This window comes from Hippichthys cyanospilos, chromosome 12 (genome assembly GCF_059441005.1).
Source record: "Hippichthys cyanospilos isolate Australia breed blue-spotted pipefish chromosome 12, RoL_Hcya_1.0, whole genome shotgun sequence".
In the NCBI taxonomy this organism is placed as follows: domain Eukaryota; kingdom Metazoa; phylum Chordata; class Actinopteri; order Syngnathiformes; family Syngnathidae; genus Hippichthys; species Hippichthys cyanospilos.
The window spans coordinates 6,642,364-6,664,910 of NC_142380.1; the positions used below are offsets into that span (position 1 = coordinate 6,642,364).

Consider the following 22,547-nt stretch of genomic DNA (forward strand, 5'->3'; position numbering starts at 1 on the left):
CCGGCTACTCCCAATTTCCTCATACATTTCAAAAACACGCTGGATAGGTATATTGGACACTCTAAATTTCCCTTAGGAATGTTTTTGAATGTGAATTATTGTTTTTTACGTGCCCTGCAATTGACTGACATCCAGGGTGTACCCTGCCCACTGTCCGTATACAGCTGGGATAGGCACCAACACGCTCGTGACACTCGTGACAATAAGCAGTTAAGAATGGATGGCATAGATATAGAAATATGTCTTTGGGATTGAATGAGTTAAATGTTACTCAATACCAAGAAGTGCTATTAGTTTAGTATTTTTTATGGTGTACAATGCTCTGCTTTTAATGTTCATTCAGTCGTTATTGTTTTGAGTCAATGCAAAGATCTAACGTGGACCGTTCGCACCGAGGAGTATGCATCACTTTTAATGTCAATCAAATGTACAGTAGGTGTAAATATTGACCAATGCTGTGGTCAGAGGGTTAATCGAGAGCTTTTAAGTGGAAAACCTGCGGATGTGCTTTGAACCATGACGGTTTTCCGCGTCTTCGCTTAAGGCTGTTTTTTTTCTTCCCCATGGACCATGAATACAGTAGACTGAGCTTGAGCGTAGTCTGGACTTTCACTTTTCAAATCGGCGCAATATGGATTTGCAATCGGACCCTTCGCATTTGTACACAGATTTGCATCCAGCGCACAATGGACTTTTCAAGGGTGGAATCAGCGGTTGCGCCGCTTTAAGTGCTCAGGTCCCTCTGCGGCTACCTTGACATTTACTCCGCGTTCTATACGAGGGGGGGAAGTCGACAAGGACGCGTAAAGGAGGCAAGGTAGTAAAGAAGGCCACATAGCTATCACCACCAAAAGAGGAACAAGATTCACTACGAGGGATGGAGTGTTGACAAAGAGATTACAATGGAAACAGAATCGGGAGATTGAGAATCAACCGCACCCAGAAAAGTGTGTGTTTATGTGTGTCTTTTGCTTGACAGATAGCTCGTCGTGATAGGGGGATGGGGGCTAAAAGATGGAAGAGGAGTGTTGAAATAGTGACAAGGCGTCATTTGTCTGTCTATACAATCAGAGCACCCGGTCACGACGGGAGATCAGCTGCTCGCCAACACATCCCCGTTCACTGCCCGCCTAATTTAAGGATTGTTTATCTTTTGTCTCAATTTTTATATGAAATATTGTGTCTAGTTACGAAAGACAATTACAGGTACGAAAATCGAAATTGTTGGTGTATAACAGTGTTTCTCAAATAGTGGGGCGGGGCCCCGCTGGGGGGTGCAGCGATGCCAGAGGGGGCGCGGATGAAATGACCTAATTCATCATAGGTTTCAATTGCCCGCCATGATGATTTCACCTTACGATCCCAACTCTGGAACGGATTAATTTTATATGTCAGTATATATTTATAGAACTTTAAAACAGCAAATTCAAATCTATTAGTATTTTTTATTACTGGCCAAAATAGTAAGATGGTCATAAAATATTCCAAGTTTTTCATTTATTAAAAAAATCAGGTCGTTTTTATATTTTACAAAATAAACGTGCAGGCCGGATTAAACCCATTTGTGGGCCAGAACTGGTCCGCGGGCCATATGTTTGAGAGAGTTTGAGAGATGCTGTAAAAAAAAGTAGTTAAGCATGGTCAAAGCTCCTATTCAGTCAAACTCTGGAATTAGACTCAGTCAAACTCTGAAATTAGACTCAGTCACGGTGCAAATGGCCAGCGCGATTTGTGTCAGACGATTAGATTTTTCTTGCAATGAGGAATGTGCGAAAGGTTTCCGAAAAGTCGGAACATCCATCCCAAAGTGTCTTTTTTTTTTTTTTTTGCAATGCCGAACACAAATGTGTTTGTTGGAATGTAAAATGGAGGAAAAGCACTTATTGATCTGGTTCTGTTGGGCGAAATGGGCCGCTGAGTCCCGGAGGCTCCAAGGTGCATTACGTTTCAGCTAACGCTTCGCCATGAATGCCAGTAGGTCTCATCACGTTCCGATGGGGTTCGTCTTGTTTTTTACGTTCTGTCAAGGCTTCCTACAGATGGGGCGTGGAAGGTGGGCAGCTTTGGACCGTGTTTGTGGTCCCGCACAGTCAAATTATGCTCATTTGCTGGGTCTGGTTCCGTTGTCGGCATCAGTGTGGGGTCACATACAATGACTATTTGATATCACTGTATTAATAGGGATTGACCAATTATTGGCCGCGCTGATTATTAGTGTGGATATTTGGTATTTTTGATGAATTTTATCATGACGCATAAATCAATTTAAAACTTTGTTAACTTCATAGTGCTATTTATTTAAATGTTCAATGAAGAGAATGACATGAATCTGCTCACCCTGAGACTCTGCACCTTTTGTTTTTGTTTGAAAAACGAATGTACATGAAATTTGAACAGTTCTTTTATTTTGAAATTTTGGAGCAATGTAGTGGGGGATATTGTTTAAGTGAATAGGCATTTTCTAGAGGCATTTCACCAAAGTTTGTTTTGGTTTATATTCTGTTTTGACACAAATATTTTACCCAAAATAAATATCGCCTTCAAATATTGTTCTCCGCCTCTCTGACTGCTAATATACTACACCGGCCCTGAAAAACATAACAGTGCCCCGATTTACTACGGTGGGCTATGTTTCTCGTCCAGACCATAACTTCTTTGAAATTGTTTTGACAATTTCAGGATCTGGTCAGGCTTATTGACCACAATTGTGACCTGTGGCATTTGCCTGCCTCCACTCTTTTGTGTTATCAGACATCCATCTAATTTTTGTCCCAGGTGGGCTGAAACATGGCTGCCATGGCTGCCGGGAGCATGGTATAAATGCGGCCTTAGGGAGTTTTCCTCGCCTCCGTCGCCTAGTGCTTGCTCATGTGCGATTCTGTTCGTGCCCTAATGTCATAGGTGTATATGTAGGCTCTGTCTGTTAAATTTAATAGAAGAACCAAATGTATACTGGAACCCATTTCTACACTTCCCCAATCAATGCAGTCATGAGAATAAAAGTATAAAAAGCTTGTGCGGCCCATTGGATGATTCAACATTTCCTGAGGGCTTCATTGATTCCCAATATGAAGAAAATAAATGCCAGAACAGGAAGTTGCATTCTCAAGTCCTACCCATATGAAAGCTTGTACATTATTTTCTTTTGTCAAAGGAAGCAGCAATGGTTCGATACTGTTCTTTTTTTTTTTTTGTCAGTGGTTCTATTCCTCAGCACGGCCAAGTGCTAACAAGATGTGGGACTCTTGCGTCGTATGCTTGCGTTCTGAAGCGGCTGACTCATCGCAATGACACAAGGACTTAAGTAATGGCGCAAGTCATGTTCCTATGAGCATATTTCCTTAGATGTATTTCGAGTGGCAAATTTGCTTCTCGTTTCTGGGGAAGACATCGGCGTTTTATTCCTCAGCATGTGCGAGGCGCACTCATCATTTCAAGACAGTTTGCAGCCGCTTCTGTGTGTCCAAAGACGCATCCTTCTCATCTCTTGTCCACTCTCGTCCCATGTTGTTTGTCCGCGGAACAGTCCCAATCATCCTTTCCGCCGCTCCTTCTGATCGGATGGGATGTGTGAATCAGCTTGCGCTTCCTGCAAAGTGAGCTCATTTACATCTAAATGATGGCAGCGCCTGACTTAGCCATCTCTCTCTTATTTTGCTGTGAGTCATTGTGCGTGTATGTGTGTTTCGTCATTACCGACTCTGATTCACCCCGCCTTTTGATGTCCACGGCTTTCCCCGCACTGGAGTGATGGCGTTTCATCTTGGCGGCAGAAAAAATATTTTGAGGAACACGAGTTAGTTCTGTTCCGTAACAAAACGGAAAAAGTAGAATGTCCCATCCAAGTCTCTCCGGCTTTCACAACTCTGCTTTCAAGATTTTGTAAAAAGAATCTTTACTGTCGTCTTCTTAGGTATCCACAAATAGACCAGACTGCGCTCCTACTCCCACTTTCCTCACACCATGTTCAAACTAATATTAGCTCTTTTCGCAGGCGGCAAAGGAAACGTAGCAGTGTTAGCTGAGTAAAAGTCAAATCTTATATCTTAAAGCAAAAACAAGGTTCCATACCAACTGTAGGCAACGGGGTGGCCAAGGATCAGTTGTTTATTTATTTCAGGCACTTTTAGACATTTTTTTTTCTGTTCTAACCTGTAATCTCGATAAACACTGTTAAAAAAAGTTAACAGCTGAATTTATATAGTTTTAGGTATACAATTTTTGCATTACTAAAGACAATGAATATATAAAAGTTAACACAATATATATAAACGTTAACAAAATGTTGCCATACAATGTTTTGCAAAGGAGTCACTATAACAACAATTTAGCAATAAGATGATTCATGTTCCATTTAATTTTCTCTTAATTTGAAAACTGTCAACGGTCACATCTTTAAAAAGCATTACATTACATCTTGCGGCGCCTTCATGTACCCTCAGGAGTTTATGCACGTCATATTTGCGAGCTGACCTCTGTTTTGAAAGACTAACAGTAACTGGACTAGATGAAGCTAAGCGAGACAAAACTAACCCCTACGCTAATCCACCACTAACTCACATAGACGTATGATGGCTGTTTCTGTGCCATGTTTGTTGCTGTATTGGCATCAGTTAAATTGCGAAAACTCTCATTTTGTCATCTCACCCACTTCTTTTTTTAAATCTCATGACATTTCAGCATCATCAGGTCAACAAACGGGCAGACTGCCGTGATAGAATCTCCCAATACTGCGGGGCTATCCTTTGTTTAAAAAGTGGGAGGGCCATTGTCTATCAGTCTCCCGATCACGCCCTTTTTTTTTTTCTGTCTAGCTTTTGGGGCACGGCGTTGGTGCTTAGAACCTCATGAATATTTACATCTTGGAGGGTAAATGTCAGGGGGGACCATGTGTGGCTGGTCTTCCCTAATTATGGAGACGGCCGCACAATTGCAATTAGATAACACTTACTAAGGCTTCAACAAATCATTGTGAAAAGCATCAGATGCATGCAGACGCACACGCCCCCAGCAGAGACTTGCTAATGGTGCAGCTGGGCCTTGCAGCTGCTTCTTTGCTTATTGTCTTCCAGAGAGCTAAATGTTGGCACATGAGTCATTAGAATTGCGTGTTTTCTGCTCTTGTGCCATGAACAAATATGTGACGCTGATGAAAAGATGTGTGATTCACGTTGACGGGCACTGTTGAGGGGCGGGCGGGGGTGTTTAGGAAAGACGTTCAAGACGATTTGGCCAGGGGGGATGCAAGCAAGATGTACAGCCCCCCTCCTTTCTAAAATATAAAGGAAGCAGCTTTGTGTTTGTAAGTGTGGGCAGAGCGAGAGAGAAAATGCGGAAGGAAAGACTGGTAAGCAGAAGAACATCAGCGGGAAGGAGGCTTGTGCCGGAGTGAGTCATATCAGACATGAAAGATAGCAAAGGATACAGGTGACTGATGACAGCACACAATTTGGCAAATGTGGGAGAAGGCGCCCAGGCCCATACAGCAACCCGAGAAGGTGAAGAAAATCCGCAAATAGATACACGACTCTGCACAGGTGAGATGAGAAGCTCAGGAATCCGACGCCAGCTTGCTGAGTCCCAGGGAAAAAAAAAAAAAAAGAAATATGATCATAAATCATTGATACAGATGGTTTGGTGTGCATACTTGATGAATTATTAAACTGTGATCAAGGCATTAGAATGGTGCTTGAAGCTAATTTCCATTCATTTTTTTTTAAACTGAAATCAGTAAAGTCAACAGTGAGCTAGCCTCACATATACACTCATACAATATAAATGCTCATGACTAGTTGGGCTCTGCATCCCAAAATATAAGGCAGAATCACCACTTCTCAGAAAATTTTAAGGGGAAGTCCAGTCAACATTTTTTTTCAGTAGTATATTCTGTGTGTCTTAAAAGTGGGTATTCGGTTTGAAATTGTGTTTGTGGAATATAAATTAAGCAGCAAAATAAACCTTTTGAATCAATCTCAGGAGGCAACCTTTTTGTCGCTGCTGTCGACAGAAAATGACATCACTGTTGGTCCTGGCTGAGGTAACAACCAATCGCGGCTCACCTGTTTTCTGAGCTTGATGGTGTGATGTTGGCAAGCTGCCAGAGCAAGTCATAAATGTTTGGAAACCCCTTCAAATTCAAATGCTCGCAAAACACATAAAGAGGTCGAGAAATGGAAGCAAATTCAGAGGTAAACTGAAAGTCATTCCAGGTCATGGCACATCATAAAGCAGAGTGAAAAAAATTCTAAAATGTGCAAAGCTGATGTTTTGGAAGTTTAGTTTGATGTTTTGGAAAAACTTCCTAATTCTACTAAGGTTAACAGTTTTGTTTACCAAATGTCTTAAACATTTCTTCATAATGTGTACCCGTGGTGGTGCTGAGAATGAAAAATATGCGGTTTATCGAGACTTACAGCATGGTTATCACACTGTGACCAATCTGACCAACCAATACGGAATTTACAAGGTTTTCTCAGATTCACCACAACGTGAGCTGGAAAACGATGTGCATTGAATGGGAGACAATGGAAGAAAAGACTGTCAACGGGCCGTGTCATGTCTCAATGTCCTACTGCAAAGTATGACTTTGCTCATGTTGTCTATCATATGAAAAACCACATTGTCCAGTCTTTTGATTGGTATGCTAGGTATCCGCCATGTAGTGTATTGATTGCCTTTTCGCAATTGGTGGGGCGTTTATGAGACGTTATTGTCTGCCTTTATTTTGATTGTTAAATTTGCAGATGCTTTCATTCTGGTGTGGATTGAAGTTCTTCGATAATGAGATGGGTGCTGTATTTTGTCATCCAGTCAGCACTTTTTTGCTTTCCTTGTACAACATGTGAGAGAGAGAAAAATTCTTCCGCTTGTTGGGGATGACATAAGTTGAGGTTTGAGGGAGGCAAACGAGTGTGCGATTGAGAGGAATATTTGCAAGAATATTCAGGACAAAAGGTTCAAATAGCAGAGCACCTCTGTCATAGCTTATGACTTATTTATTCCTTTTAGTTTGACACTTGGCGAGAATCTGGGGCAGAACGGGGGAGGGGGTAAGGATCGGCGTTCCTCCTCCTGCGTAGTCTCGATTAGGGAAAGAACAGCTGTTTTATTTAAATGACAGATGTTGTGGCCGTGTGTTGGAGAATAGCATCAGAAAAAGCATCCGTTGGCTTCAGGGGGGCCCAAGATGGTTTGTTTGCGTTTGTAACGGATCTTGGCGATCGCCTTGAATAAGTTAAAGAAACCGGAGGTGATGGTGTAACCGGAGAGGCGTGCTCGCACGTGCTTTTAGGGGGGGAGGGGGTAGTAGCAGGATCTAACCTGGGTGAGCTTGCAAGACTTCTGGGCGAGGCGTGTTTGATATGGCCCCAGGGAAGCATTTGCTTCTGTCAAGGAGAGGCGGCTGCAGAGGAGATATGGAAACGATGCAGATGATAAGACGCTCATTATTCCGCTCCTATTTTTGGCTCTATATTCCCACTCTCATTCTCGTGTTAACGGGGAACACATCATCCACGTCGGCCTGCATCCTACTTACATCTGACATGCGTGCCCGCCTATCTAAGTGTTTACGTGCACTTATTCTGTATGTTTTGTGTTCTCAGGGTAACATACTGTATGTATCAAGGTTGTGCATTATGACTCGTAGGGGTGTTTATCTACTCGAGAAAAACGCTTCTATTTGCTTTGGAAACGTACTCACAAGGTAACAAGGCAATACAGGCATACAGGTATGAACGAGTTACGTTCCAGATGGCTGTTTAAACAAAACTCAAAATAATTTCAATTTCAAAATAAAAGCTCACCAATGATGTTCGTGTCATACAATTCTTGTTATGGTAGTTTTGAAGCAGTGTCTCATAGTACATCCCTATTATTTACTGCCCTTTCTTTCCTGGGTCATTTTGCCCTTTTTTTCTGATATCACTGCAAAAGAACTGAGCTTTATTGGGTTTCCCAGCACTACTTTATCTACGGGGGAAAGATGTACTGGGAAAAAGGTTTGTTTACGATTCCAACACAAGCATTGGTATTGCAGAAAGTATGCCCTAAAAAAACTAAAAAAAAATCTTACAGGCAACTCTGTTTGTCAACTCAATTTCTGTATGTAGAGGAGTGTCCGTAATCAATTTATACGTGTGTTAAATTGATTTCGCTGTAATAGTAATGATATCCTTGGTCAATTTGACCCAAAGCCATGTGTAATTAACAAAAAGTTTCAAAACTTAAAACCAACAAGTCTTGTGATTCTCCTCTCCAGAAGCAACAATTATATTCTTGGGACATGTTGACACGGGGTTTGCGTACCAAAAAAGTTCATTCAAAAATAACTTCCAAATGGTTGCGTTTGACCCACAACATAACAGGAGGGTTCATAGTTTAACCTGCAAATTCTTAGCAGTGTTTGATCCCATCTTCAAAGCATGTACAGCACTTGTACTATGACTGCCATTCAGAATTGTACCATCCGCCAACATGCTAAAAAACGACACGCCGTCGCCTATGTTATAGTAGATGCACACAGACAGACCAACATGGAGATGAGCCAGTTTTCAGACACGGATTTTCTAATCCTCAAAGTCAAGAGGAGTTTGCAGTCTGGTTTCCCCCCACTTGAGTACATAAGCTGCCAAACGCTGGGTGGGGATGGGCTGCCTACGCCGTTTAGCCTCACTTAGTGCTATTCCCGTTTTTGTTGCCTCCTCCCAAGCCCGTCTTTCACATCCTTCACTCACTCTCGTGTTTGCAAAACATACAGCTTTACACCACAAGGAGTGTCTTGGGATTTCCACCACATATCTGTCTTGTATTTATATTTTTTCACTGATACATGTTAATATGACACACACAGAAATATGTGTAGAATTCTACAAATTTTAAGGCGTTCAAGTGACAGAATCATTGTGTGGTCGGGCTGGGTGATATGGCCCAAAAATAAGATCAACATTTTCTGTCAGTCTGTACGATTTTAATCAAGGTAGTAAATTTTATTAGAGAAAAAAGCAAAAATAGCTATTCATAGCTTATGTATAACTTGCTTAAATGCCAAAATGAAATAGTTGATAACTGTTGGAAACTATTGTGCAAAATTTCACTATTTATCCCTTTTTCAAATTGGAAAAGCGACCATAGGATGTGATGTCAAATGCAAAAAAAGATACTTTTTCTTTCTGACTATGCTAATTGGATTTTCAAGTGCAATTTTTTAAAATGTATTTTATTTCAGACTGCAACTTGTAAATTTGTTGCCTCGTTATTTTGTGTTGCACCTCTGATATGTGATAAAAAGATGTTTTTATTTGTTTACTTGGTTTGAACCACGGTTGCACTGTTTTATAGCCATATAAAAAGCTATCATGTTGGGACACTTTTATTTGAATCAATAAACATTTAATATGCTTCAGATATTTAGGGTGCGCTCTATTTTTCTTCTTAACGATATGACTACTCGGTATCGACAGAACTTACTCCAGTTTTGAAAAAAATAATTCTGATTGGGATATTCTGAACGGTTTTACATTTTTTTTTAAAATTCAATATTTTCCTCTTCTCATAATATTGCAAATTTATTCTGATACATTTCTTTATTTCATTTTGGAACGCTTATTTATTTCTCTACCTTGAATTCATGGAGTTAAAATGAAATAAAATATTTTTCCTTCACCATGGCAATTTGGAGTAAAGATGTATTTACAATGTGTAATTAAAGGCCAAATTTCATTCACTGCTTGGGCTTTTCACTATCAAATATTTTTGTAACCGATTAGTCTATCAATTGTTCTATAGAATAATCGGATACAATTTCAATTTGCGTTAAAGTGTATTTCTACACATTTTTTTTCCTAACAACAACTAAACTAACTAACAATTACACAATATGACACAAGAGGGACAGATGTTGTACTCACTAAAGCTTTTCGAAACTCATTGAGTTACGGGTACGGTCATTGTTTTCCAACGTAAAAACAGATGTTTGCAAATGTCTCCTTTCGACTAAACACAATAGAAAGCCAAAAATCAGAGAGTAATTACTGCTGAGAGGCTAAAATCTGATGATTTGGACAATTCTAACCCAATTATTTTCAGCCGTAGTTTTTTCATTTGATAATCCATTACTTTTTTATTAAGCAATTAATTTTGACAGCTCTTTCTTCTACATGTTTTTTTTTTTCAAATTCTCCAGTAATGTCCTGAGTTGCCCAATGTATGTTTTTTGTTGATTTTTACTTCATTGGAGTGCTGCATGCATCCAAAAAGAGGCTTCTGTTTCTTCCTTTTGACCACGAGTTTACTGTCAGACTAAAAATGAAGCAAAGAGACTTAGTGTGTATTTTGACGATATGAGAAATAATGGATTGTTGACACATTTTGGGCATAAGTGTGACAATGAAGTGTTGGTGAACGAGGCGCATTGTTCGTGTGCTGGTTACAGTATAAGCGGCTGGCAATCGCTTCTGTGACAACAGTGATTGCTCAGATGATGTTCTGAGCCCAGCTACACTTAATCAAGCAAAAATGTCAAGTGCGAAAAGGATGGAGGCGTTTTGCAAGAGGCAAAGACTTCTCAAGTCAGGCGGTGAAGTGCATGAAGTCGGTGAAACGCTGACGCAGACTGTGTGACCTGCTGCAGCGGCAACGGAAGATGATGGAGAGGCAAATGTTTGCCTTTTTGCATGTTTGCTCGAGTCTGCCTTTGATTTATGACCTCTGCCGAGCACGACTCTCATGATTTGACAAGCCTCGTGTTATTCGTGCAGAAGATTGCGTAAAAACTCACTGCAGCTGATTTCCTCGCAACTTTGCAGACGTGGTACGCTGGAACGTTTAAAAGGATCATTGGAATGTATCCAAAAAAAGTATATTATTTGTTTTTCTTGGCAAACTGGCCTAATTCGCCTTCCTGTTCCTGCTGGAATTTAACGCAACATTGTTAATTGCATTTTAAGAGTCGTCTGCCCCCCCCCCCCCCCCCCCCCCCCCCCAAACTATAGATTTTATTTTCAACACTGGTTGCATGAGAGAATTCAGGAATCCAGTTGACAGTGATAACATAAACAAACGTTTGATACAGATAAATCTGAAAGACAATGTTTTTCAAATACATTATATCCTATCCCAGTATAGCAATTCTACTTCAATTTTCAAAAATTCTCATGTCTAGTTCCTGGTACTGCTGTTGTGAGTACTAATACCTTGAAATACGGCTGGTATCGGCATAGAGAGATACCTGGAATTGATACTTGACCATATCTTCATTATTACAGTTGTGTTTTGAGATACAAGCTGTTTTTCTAACCACTATTTATTTGACTTACAAGTCAGGCTTCAGCAATTGTTCAAATAGTCTTAATCATTCAATTATTTTGTTAATCATCGTTGAATACGTTTTTTTAATCCCATAATTCAAATATCTTTATGATTTACTTTATTATTTGTGGTTTCTTACAAACCTCAGAAAAGAGGCTAAAATATTGATAGTTTGTTTTTAAGTTCACTTAAAAAGGGAAGGGAACCCCAAACATTTATGAACAAATAATATTGTTCTATATGGCCCCTATAATGTAAACATGGCATCGGGATTAATATTGCCTTTGCGGGATATCAAGCCATCTCAGGCAACAGATATTTTGTCACCAGCTGTTGACTGAAAATTATATCGGAATTGCTCAGGTAGACCAATCTGTTTTCTGAGCTTGGTCATGTGACAAGAGCCCTAGGGTTAAAATGGCTGCAGGTGTGTTGTTTTTACTGCTTCATTCTTTATTTATTTTTTTTTTCTCTTATACGTTGCCTCATGCATTTCACAGGTGACAACAGTTTAAGTCTGGCGGAGGTCTGAGTGCTTTTATTGATTGCCATCAATCTGACTGACTTTTCACCTTCAGCCCTCAACGTGGACCCTTGAAGAGGATAAAAATAAAAACCCAATGACGTCGACTTGGATCCTGTGATCCTGAGAATCATCACTATTTCATGAAGTTCAAAGTACACCTGAAACCAGGAGTCATTTCCATGTGCTCTTGAAAACATGAGATCCTGCTAACGCACATTGATAATTAATGAGTTTCCTTAAAGAACTTGAGCTTGTTTACCCATTTTATGTTTCCATTCAACATCCATTAAAAGCGTGAGGGTGATTCCAAGATGCAACGTGTGTTTTGGCGACATGTTCCAGCATGTCTTGAGATAATGTATCGGCGTCTCATGGTTATCTTCGTGCGTGTTTGTGAGGCGGATGTGTCTCGTTGCCGTAGTGTCATCATCCAATCCAGAGTTTGCACCTAATCCATATGTGGGCGACAAGACTTTGTTCTCGTCTAATATTGACACGGATCCCTCAGGTCAGGTGTCGTGTTTACTTACAGTCATACAGAAATAGAATAATAGCCTTCCCTAGTATCTTGGTAGGACAAGTCCTTCATTGATTTATTCCCATTTATTGTATTCTTTTGATTCCTCTGGGGGTCTTGACTTCCATGCTTGCAGTACATTTATGTGGGTGTAGAGCTGAGCAATAGGCACTTGCTGCTAACAGCCAAATGACGCCACCGTCTAGTTCGTCCCGTTATGGTAATTATTGTCAGTAAGAATATGGCCGATATAAAAATGTACATTTGTATGTCAAAACTCGGCTTATGTGGAGGACAGATTGATCTTTCTCGAATGGTGTGGGAAAAAAAAAAATCACATTTTTAAGTTCTGTGTTGCCTTAAAAACCTAATCTGCCCAGTGACTTTCGAATCATTGCTGATGTAACCTAAACGATCTAATCAATGGGACTCAATGACGCCACCATGTTCCCGTGCTCTGATTGTTTGGGCAGGGGAAAACGTGTTATGACCAAGTCAGACAAGTAAAATATGTCTGTCATCACCTGCATGCGTTTTAATTTTACTTACTCAAGTTTTGTATTTTTGTTTTTATTTGATCATTTTCTTTGATTGCTCCAGCTGATGCGGCACAGTTGCGTCATGTTTTTCGAACATGTTTTTTGAACGCTGCAAAAAAAAGTTAACATTTGTTGACAGTTAATATATATTGCTTTTTTAGTTCATTAATGTTAAAAATGATATAGTTTAAGGTATACTTAGACAATTTTTATAGATGATCTCATTCATCGCCAGCATGGCGGTCGACACAAAAGGCTTTCTCTTTCCTGGGGGTGGGGGACTTTGCAAAAAAGAATTGAGAAACACTGAATTAATTGTAATGGTGATTAAAATTGCGACATACTATTTCTTTTTGTCAAAGATCCTACTTCCCTTGACAAGCAAACGAGGGACAACTCACTCTAGTTAGCGTCCATTTCAGCTAACTGAGTCACATTAAAGCCTAAATATTTTTAGTGTTTACTGGGAGGGGTTTTTTGTCACTGTGCTGACACTCAGCTGCACATGACCAAGACAAAACAGTTTTGCGCCCACTGGCGATGCGTTTGCATTTGCTCTTCTAATCATGTCTTTAAACAGAGCATGTTTAATTACAGTTTTTCTGCACACGTCCTGGCCCATTAAATTGACGGATTTGCCGTCTGTGGGCTACTTAATTGACCGATGAGGGCCATGTGATCAGAGTCTTAACTGTGAGAGATGTGTGAGTGTGCGTGCGTGTTAATGACGGAGGCTCTCTAGGGGCCTTTGCGAGGAGGACGCGGCAGCGGGCGGCGCGAAGGGGTCAGGAGCCGCAGACACAGAGCAGCAGCTGTCGCTGAAAATGGAGGAGGCGACAATAAAGGCAGGGGAGGATAGTTGGATTGAGGAAAGATCGGTGGGAGGAAAGGCCTGGAGGGAGCCAGCTCGCGTGGCCAAATCAGCAGAAATGGAGAAGAGAAGAAGAAGATACACTGTGAAGTAGATACAATGAGAAGGAAAAGGAAGAAGTAAAAGGAAAGCAGGAACAAGGAAAAGGAAAAAAAGAACGAAAAAGCAAAAGGAAATATAGATGAAAAAGGAAAAAGTAGAAGAAAAAGGTAATGAAACAGACACGTAGTAAAACATTTGGGAACAACCTCCAACAACCAAACTTGTGCAAACAAAAAGGACACATCGGCATTAAAACAACGGCTAACAAATGAAAGAAAATGAAGAATAAAATCGCTGCATAAAACAGATGCAATCCAAAAAAAGGATTTTAATTTAAGGCAGATGCAAAAAAAATATACTGTGATAACACACAAGAGAAGTGTTGCCACTAGGGGGCGAGACCGAAAAGCATTGACCAGTTACACAACACAGGTGCAAAAGTCATAATTGTAGGGTAAAAGAATAACATGTGCATGTAAGAAAGCTGCGCATGGGCACACTCTGTTTCCAGTAGGTTCTGGCGCCAAATATCGAAAAAAGAAGAAGAAGGGCAAGCACGGCGTTTGAGCGACGTACATAGAAGAGCGTGACTGTAGACTAATGCTTTCCTGTAAGGAGCCATGGAAAGGTTGCCTTTTTAACAGAGTGAAAGCTGCTGTGCTGGGATGGCCCGGCCCGACCCATCCGCGTGCCGATCGAAACGCACTAAAGAGGTGGACAATCGCCCCGTGTGTCTGTCAATAAGCTCTTACTTTGTTTTCATACACAACCACCACTGACATAACCCTCCCAAAACACAGCAAAACACAAATATACTCGTAGGCTCTTGTGGTAAATTCAAACTTGTAGTGATTGTGATCAATTCAGGCCAACTTGTTTTGTTATACAATGGAAGTGACATTTGACCTTTGGCTAATAGATGATAGTGAAATGATCAATTAATCATTAGGGTTTTTTTTCTGCCATTATTTTAAATTAGGTTGGGGAATTGAATCGATTTCTGAAAGTTCCTTTAACTGACCACATCTTCTCCCTTAGATAAAAGCAGTGCAGTCCAGTCCATTTTGCCTCAAAATACAATTAAGCAAAAATCAATTCACCATGAGAAAATACTCAATTTATGAGTTGATGATATCTAGAATTAAAAAACATGATCATAATGGTGTGACTGGACTGTTTTTGCAAAGGTGTGCATAAAAGAATTGGAGTGTGGCCATTCAAACGCATGTAAATGCTTTCACCAATATTGACAGCTATATAAGTCAAAATACATTTTTATCCAGAATTCATTTCTGCTGTTCTAGTAGGCTTTCCCCACCATTTATTTCTTTCTAGCCCAAGCTTGAAGCACTAAGTGTTTTTTTCCCCCTGCATGTGTGTCTAAGGCTCAAGTTCTAACTGAAAAAGAACATTTAGTGTCCTTTTTTAAAAGGATGCTCAGACAAAACGTTTCTCTCTGAATCTTACCATAGTTTACGTCATGTTGTTTTTTCAAACCGTGCACTAGTTGACTCATTCAACAATTTTAGTGCACGCCCTTTTGCTTAAAGACTCGATGTCATCTCCGCAATACACCTGTTGTCATAAATTGTCTTGTTTTACACTATGGAAATATACAAGTAAATATTGTCTGATAATTGTAGTCTGCAGAAAGATTATTATATTAGCATTGCACACGGCACAAATGCAGGCACAACATACTGTAGGTCGTGTAGCCAATGTGCCTTTAAGTGATATATTTTCTACTGTATAATTGTTAGTTAATATATGAATGTATGGAAGTTAAATTTCAGAAGAGTTTTTATTGCTACTAAAACATGGTAATGACGGAGCCGTGTGGTGCTCACTGACTTTTGACGTGAACCTGTTAACTATTGCACATAAAACTCCGAATGGGTTTGATCTCATTAAATTCTCTACATGAATTTGAATAAGCCTCTATAATGTCGTTAGACCGGCGTTATCGAAAGTCCTCACAAGCCTTGTGGAGAGAATGAAAAGTAATGCTGAACAAGCACTAAAATCCTGCGTGACCTTTGGCACCCCTTTTTTGACCGTTAGCTCCAATTTGGATGCTGTCGGTTTTTTTGTGCCATCTGTACAGCGTCATTCCGCCATCCATTGTTGGTGTTCCCCTCTAACACTCTTGTCGTCACCATTCACCCCCAGGCTGCACATTTAACACTGCTCTATCCTTTCTTGCCTGCCTTTTTGCCCCTTTCACCCCCACCCGCCTACTATCCATCTCCCAGCTCCCTACACCCCCCACAAATCTCTCCCTGGCTCCCTTGGGCCATGTGGACAGTTGGCTGGCTTTGTGTTTGACACGTGTGTTGGCAGAAGGCCGTGCACGCTCACATGCACACGCAGGCGGGTCCAATCCCTTGTGTGGGGTGACAACAGAGCCCCCCCATTGTAGTGCAGATTAGCTGGCGTCCACACACGTGCCCCCAGACCCCAGGGGGTCCCTTAAGTGCGAATATGCTATGAGGCAGAAAATCAGAAGGCAATTTGAGGCAGAGGCCAGCTGAGAAGATGGGAGATGTTCAATCAAGGGGAGACCTTTTTTGAAGCTTTTTTATGATGGCGTCATTTAGCCCCCCCAAAATTGTTGTCCTAATTTCCCTTCACCTACAAATTATGCATTTTCTCAATAATCACAGTAGTAGTGGCTGTAATAGTTGTGATCTTGGAAAAAAAAAAATCCAGTACGCCGTGTCGAAGACCAAGACGAGACGAGTAAGAATTCCGAAATTAGACTGAGAGCCTTAAAAGTATCCTTAAATTAAGGCCAATTTCTAAAACTACAACAGTACTATCATAAATCTCATTGGCAACAATGCATATTTTACTGACTCATTTTCGCAGTATAGCCACGTTGAACTTTGGCATGGGTGAAATTTCAGCTCCGTAGTGTCTTCTTTCTGTGCTTTTTATTTGATGTGAAATGTATCTGACAAGTATTAGACAGAATACCACACAGAGGTTAAATGTGCTATTTTTTCCAACAGGGATTACAATAACAGACAAAAGTCTCAGGAAAACTATGCGCATGGTTAAACGCCAGCCTCGGTCTTCAATTAGTCATGCCTCGCATAATTGAGCGCAAATTTCCAGGTTACGCACTGCGGGTGTGTCACAAGTATGGATGGAAGAAAAAAAGTGGTCATATTTACAGTATGCGTTTGGGGTTGAGAAGTGACCTCAGTCCCATCTCATGTCCATCAATGACCGCATACCTTGCAAATTTGTAATAAATGGACAAAAAAGTCCAAAACATTTGCTGCAAAATTGTATAGAAAGTCCTATCAGAAGAAAAGTATAGACTATGTCTTTCCCGCTTTCTTTGCTTCCGGCCTTGAAATTAAAACAAGGAGCCCAGTGAGCAAGGTTGTTTACACTGGCTGCGCTCGCCGAAAGTGACCCAGCCATTCCGATCACAACGCGTTCAGTTGACATCCCGACGACGGCGAGCAGGATTTATTGTCTTTGATCGCTTTACCAAAACGGCATTAAGTTGTCGTTGGCTTCTGTTGACTTGATGTCTTTATTGAGCAGTAATGGACGAAGCGGCCAGGAGCTCATGTCAGCTGCGATTCAATTTGCAGTGACTTAGCAGAAAGCAAGAAGTTAAACGGCGGGCTTTTAACAGAGAGAGCCGAAACAAAGAGTGCGCTGTGACTGATCGATGACTCAACGCTGATGTGCATCTGTGTGCACTTTTGTTAAGTGTAGACGTCTGAGTGCCGCAAAGTGCGCAGACATGTGATGCAATGAAATGCTCATAATACCACTGGAGATGTTGTGTCATGAGCGGCCGGCTCGGCGCTCCGGTGGCTTCAAGACCTTTGGGAAAAAGAAGATCAAGCGGGATGTGGTCTGGCGGGCTGGCCCTCTTGCAGGAGTTTCTAACTGCTAGCACAACCTTGTCCTGGAAATCATATTCAATCCCAAAGAGATTAAAAAAAAAAAAAAAAAAAAGACTTATTTACACTGGCATTTTATTGTACAAGTGCTCTATATTGGCTGGCGAGAGTTGGATGTTTTTCAAAGTGAGTTTAAGCAAATAATTTGCTTTGTGTTAAGAGCCTGATAGTTGCCGTTTGTACAAACTACATAGGCTGACTCGAACGTGTCTGTGTTTCTGTCACTTTATCTCGCCCAATTTTGCGGGAAGTTGTCCAAAATCTCAGTTTATATTTTACTTATTTAAATCTCGATTGTTATTTTTGTTGCAGTCTGCTCTATATAAAGGAAACCTTTTGAAAACTGCACAATTTATGCCAGGCATGATTCTATATTCCCAGTTTTGCAAACATTTAATCTCAACTCGTTCTCATGGACTCAAATCACACGAGGCGTGTGATTATGTGTGTGTGTGTGTATATATATATATATATATATATATATATATATATATATATATATATATATATATATATATATATATATATATATATATATATATATATATATATATATATATATATATATATATATATATATATATAGTGAAAAGAACAAGTTATATCAACTAGTGCTAGCCAAACGCAGATGTACGTCATTGTTTGTATGTCCCAGTGTAACTTTTTCCCGCAATGTGTGCACTATGAAAATGCTTCCGTCACTGCCCAGATGGTGTAAAAGGCCAATGTTGCCGTGGGGAAAGTCTTGAACAATGCAGTTGCGTCACAACAATGAAAACAAATCTGACAAACGCACAACGTGTCTGCAAAAACTAAAATTTAACCAAGAGCGACTTTGCTTCCAAGGCAATGTACCATATTTATATTTTTCACAAATGCACCCTCAAAGCTCTTGAACTTGACAAAGATGAAAATAAAGGACATTTTTGCTTTACTTATTTGGTTAGCTTCCAATATGTAAGAACTTGTTTTCTTTTTCTTTTTTTTAAATATTGTTTTTGCTAGCTTGAGTTAGGGTCAGGCAATAAATCAAATTAGCTAAAAATGAGCTAAAAATGAGAAGTGGTCGAATGCTAGATGGCTGCCGTGTTTACAAGATTGAATTTTGACATTTAACCAATGTTAAGTTTACGTTGAAAGTTATTCAAAATTGGTTGTTTGAACATTTTGCACAACATTTAGTTTTGATTAAATCAAGCCTTCTTTTGAATAAATGTTTTTTTGGTTTTATTTCAGCCCCGAGTGAGTCATTTCATTAGTTTCCATTAACCATAATCACCTTGGTGGTCACATGACTGGCATTTAGGGTGGCATACGCGGGACTCGTGCTAAACCGGCGGCACGTGTTAGGTCTGCGTTTTTAGTATACAGGCGAGAGGGCGCGGTCGGGAGTTGATCTCGCCGCTCGCTCGGTGTGAGTTCTTTGTAAGATGGAAGGTGGGGGGTGAGGCGGGTGTTCCTCTCAGCCGCCTGCTGGTCTGCTTGCTGCCGGCGACTCGGCTTGATGAGGTCACAGGGGATCGCCTTTCGCCTCGCCCTCTCTCTGCCTTGCTCGCTTTTCTCCCGCTTTCTACAGTACTTTCCACCAGCGTGCTCAATTTTCATCGTCCCAAGTTTTGAAACATACCAAAGTAGTCTGCAGACAGCGTGTAAATGAAATTGTGATTCTGGCTTAAGTCGGAGGCTACCTAAAGGGTCAACATATCTAAGGAGGAATCCAATGGGAACAATAAAAAAATGTCTTTTCAACAAAACGGCTTGTTTTCTAGCATGAAACAGCCAAACGTTTCATTGACAATTTCCTCGCAATGCGTTGAGTGGTGTGCAATCAAATATAAAGTAGAATGTAAATTAAATGTTGCTCTGAGGGATCATAATTAGTTTAATGAATTTGATTAACTGAAACGTCAAGAACAAAATGCTAGTTGCGCACCATTGTTGCCTTTTGTTTACAATTTTTTTTCTTGGTTGAATTCATGGAGCTGCATGTTGTCCCAATGCTATGATGCTACATTATTAATGTAGCTGATGTTTAGCGTTTTATAACCGTTTATTTGCCCAAAACAGAATAATTGCTCAAAGGATTTCACTGCTTTAGAGGCAGCCAATGGATGCTATGGTTACCTTGTTTGTGGTCAAATTGGGTTTTTGTCCAAATCAACATTGCCAGTAAAAGGCGTTATGAGGCGCCATTCATGGCTAAACATATAAATATTGCAAACATTGCAATACGGCAGAGGATGACAACACACCTTCGGGCTAAGTCATTTGAATGCAGTAGCCCAGGTTTTGAAAGTCAAACCCACACTATCCATACAAAGATGGCCACATTTTGGACTTTATTAGCACTTTTGAAGTAGTTGACAAGCTGAAATTCTGAAGATTTGGTCAATATTACATTATAAAATATATGTGATTAATGTACAGTGTAAAGCCTATCGTTTATTTTTTTGCTGTCAATAAATCAATTAATTGCTGCACGTTAAATACTCTCAGGGGTATATTTTCAAGCAACCACTTTTACTTGCACTTCATTGGGGACCTTCTCTGATTCTTCTTCATGCTTTTAATTATACTACCTGGCGGTGTCAGATGAGACAAGAGAACGACGGACACCACAGCCGTATCAACAACAGAAATAGTCCCGTTTCTATACAACGCTCTGTAGGGTTTTTAACTCCTCCTTTATACACACGTGATAAAATTACCTTTGGAAATGAGGAAAAACATCTTTTAGGTTTTGTTCTATGACTATAAACATTTATGACCATTTTTTTGGAAAGTTTAAAATTCTACCTGTGTAATTTTTCTTTCTATTTTTCTCTCGTGCTCTCCCTCTGTCTCTGTTGCCGTCTCTTTCTTGCTGTCTCGTTCTCACTGTTTCTCTGTTAATATCTGTCTCTCTCGCTGTCACTCCCTATCTCTCTCTAACTCTATCTCACTATCTGTCTCTCACTCACTGTCTTGCTGTCTCTCTCTCTCTCTCGCTGTGTCTCGCTCTGTCCCTTCTCACTCTCTCAAACTGTCCTCTATCTTAATGCCTCTTTTACTGTCACTGTCTATCTCGCTCCCTCTGTCGGTTTCTCTCTATCTTTCAGTGTCGCTTCATATCTGTCTCTCTCTGTCGCTCTCTCATCACTGTCTCTCTCTCTCTCTCTTGGTCTGGCTGTCCCTCTCTCGTGTCTCTCTCTCAAGCTGTCGTCTCTTACTCACTGCCTCTTTTTCTTTCACTCTGTCTCCCTGTCACCCGGTCTCTCTCTCTGTCGCTCTGTCGCTCTCTTGCTGTCTCTCTCTCTCGCTCAAGCTATCCTCTCTCTCTCACTGCCTCTTTCTCTTTCACTCTCTGTCTCACTGTCACTCACTCTGTCTCTCTTTCACTGTCGCTCCCTGTCTGTCTTCTGTCTGTCTGTCTCTCTCTTGCTGTCTCTCTCTCGCTGTGTGTTTCTCTCTCTGTCTCTCTCTCGCTCTCTCAAGCTGTCGTCTCTCACTGCCTCTCTTTCACTCTGTCGCTGTCACTCTCTCTCTCTCTCTTTCTCACGCTCTCTCTGTCTCTCTCACTGTCTGTCTGTCTCTCTCTGACTCTCTCACTCCCTATCTTTCTCTCTGAAAAGTAGTCAAGTGGGAACATTGTGTAACTGGAGTGGAGTTTTGAGGTGCTTGATGCCACTGCGGAGTGCACTGTGACAGTTGTGCCTTGGAAACACGGTGTGTCAAGAGCACGTTGGAGGAAGGTGAGCAGGGGGCAGTCGCAATAAGTGATAGCCTCTGGACAGATAAGCTCCAGGGAGGGCAAGAGGGAGGGAGCGAGAGCGAGGAGAGCGTCTGGCAGGGAACAGAGGGAGCCTCTCTTCCTTCTTTCGCTGGGTCCGACTTGCCGGCTGCTGCTGGGCTTGTTTCGCTCGTCTGCTTGCGTTCTGGCGCCGGCTGGATATTTAGCCCAGTTCCAACATGGGCTTGGGCAGAGCCTGCCAGACGTGAGGACGCTCACCGGAGACTCAGTGTAAGATGTTCTGAGCAAATGTCTTTCTAATGGCTTTCAAGAAGGCTTCTTTAGCAGCATCCATCTGATGTCTCAAAAGTTGTGCGAGAGCATCAGTTCCTGTTCTTGAGAGAAAAGCCCGCCTACATGCTGTCGCTATCGCTATCAATGTTTGTGTTTATATTTAACATTTTCTCCCCCCGTGGAGGTTACCATGCACACAGCACTCCTCTCCGCTTGTCTTCATCTCTGCGCCGCTCTTGCGCTGTCTCCTTTCATTGCCTTAATGGCCTCCAGGTCCCAGCTGGCAAGCTGGGATACCCCCATGTGTGTGTGTGCCGCTTTTTTATTTGGCATTGTGTTCCCCCTCACACATTCAACTATCGTTAATATCCTTGCTAGAGTGCCCTCCAAACGATTGTGTTTGTGGGTTTCTACAGGAAAGTGTACTGGTAGTGCGGTCAAGCAGGCAGTGTGGGTTTGATTTCCAGCCAGTGCATGCAAACAACCCTATAGTGACGCTAAACTTTGAAATCTTATGCCAGCCCCTGATGAAAAATATGTAGGTTGCATCAGGGAGGGCATCGAGTCAAAAAAATAAAAACATTGCACAGCGAAAAATGCGCTCGAGTTGCTTTCACAAACCGTAATGGCACTAGCTAATATTCAAGTCCCAGCAACAACAGTATACTGAACAGGCAAGTTCAAAATTATATATGTTCAATTCTGTTTTACACACACCTTAAAACGATCATATCAAAGTAGCTGCTTGAGGGTTAATGATCTACATGGTTAATTTACATTAATTTGTCTATGGCTTTTCAACTTATATGTTAGCAT

General features: G+C 41.0%; 1 protein-coding gene across 2 annotated transcripts in view; it reads left to right on the forward strand.

Moving 5' to 3' along the window:
• The window catches only part of spsb4a (splA/ryanodine receptor domain and SOCS box containing 4a), a 60,106-nt gene that overhangs the window by 1,390 nt on the left and 36,169 nt on the right, over positions 1-22,547 (forward strand). Inside the window, exon 1 of one of the 2 annotated variants that reach the window (XM_088428563.1) lies at positions 21,447-21,728. The exons of the other annotated variant lie outside the window; for it this stretch is intronic. The gene's annotated coding sequence lies outside the window, so the exon portion shown is untranslated. Of the gene's footprint in view, positions 1-21,446; positions 21,729-22,547 lie in introns of those variants that run through there. 2 annotated transcript variants of the gene reach the window in all.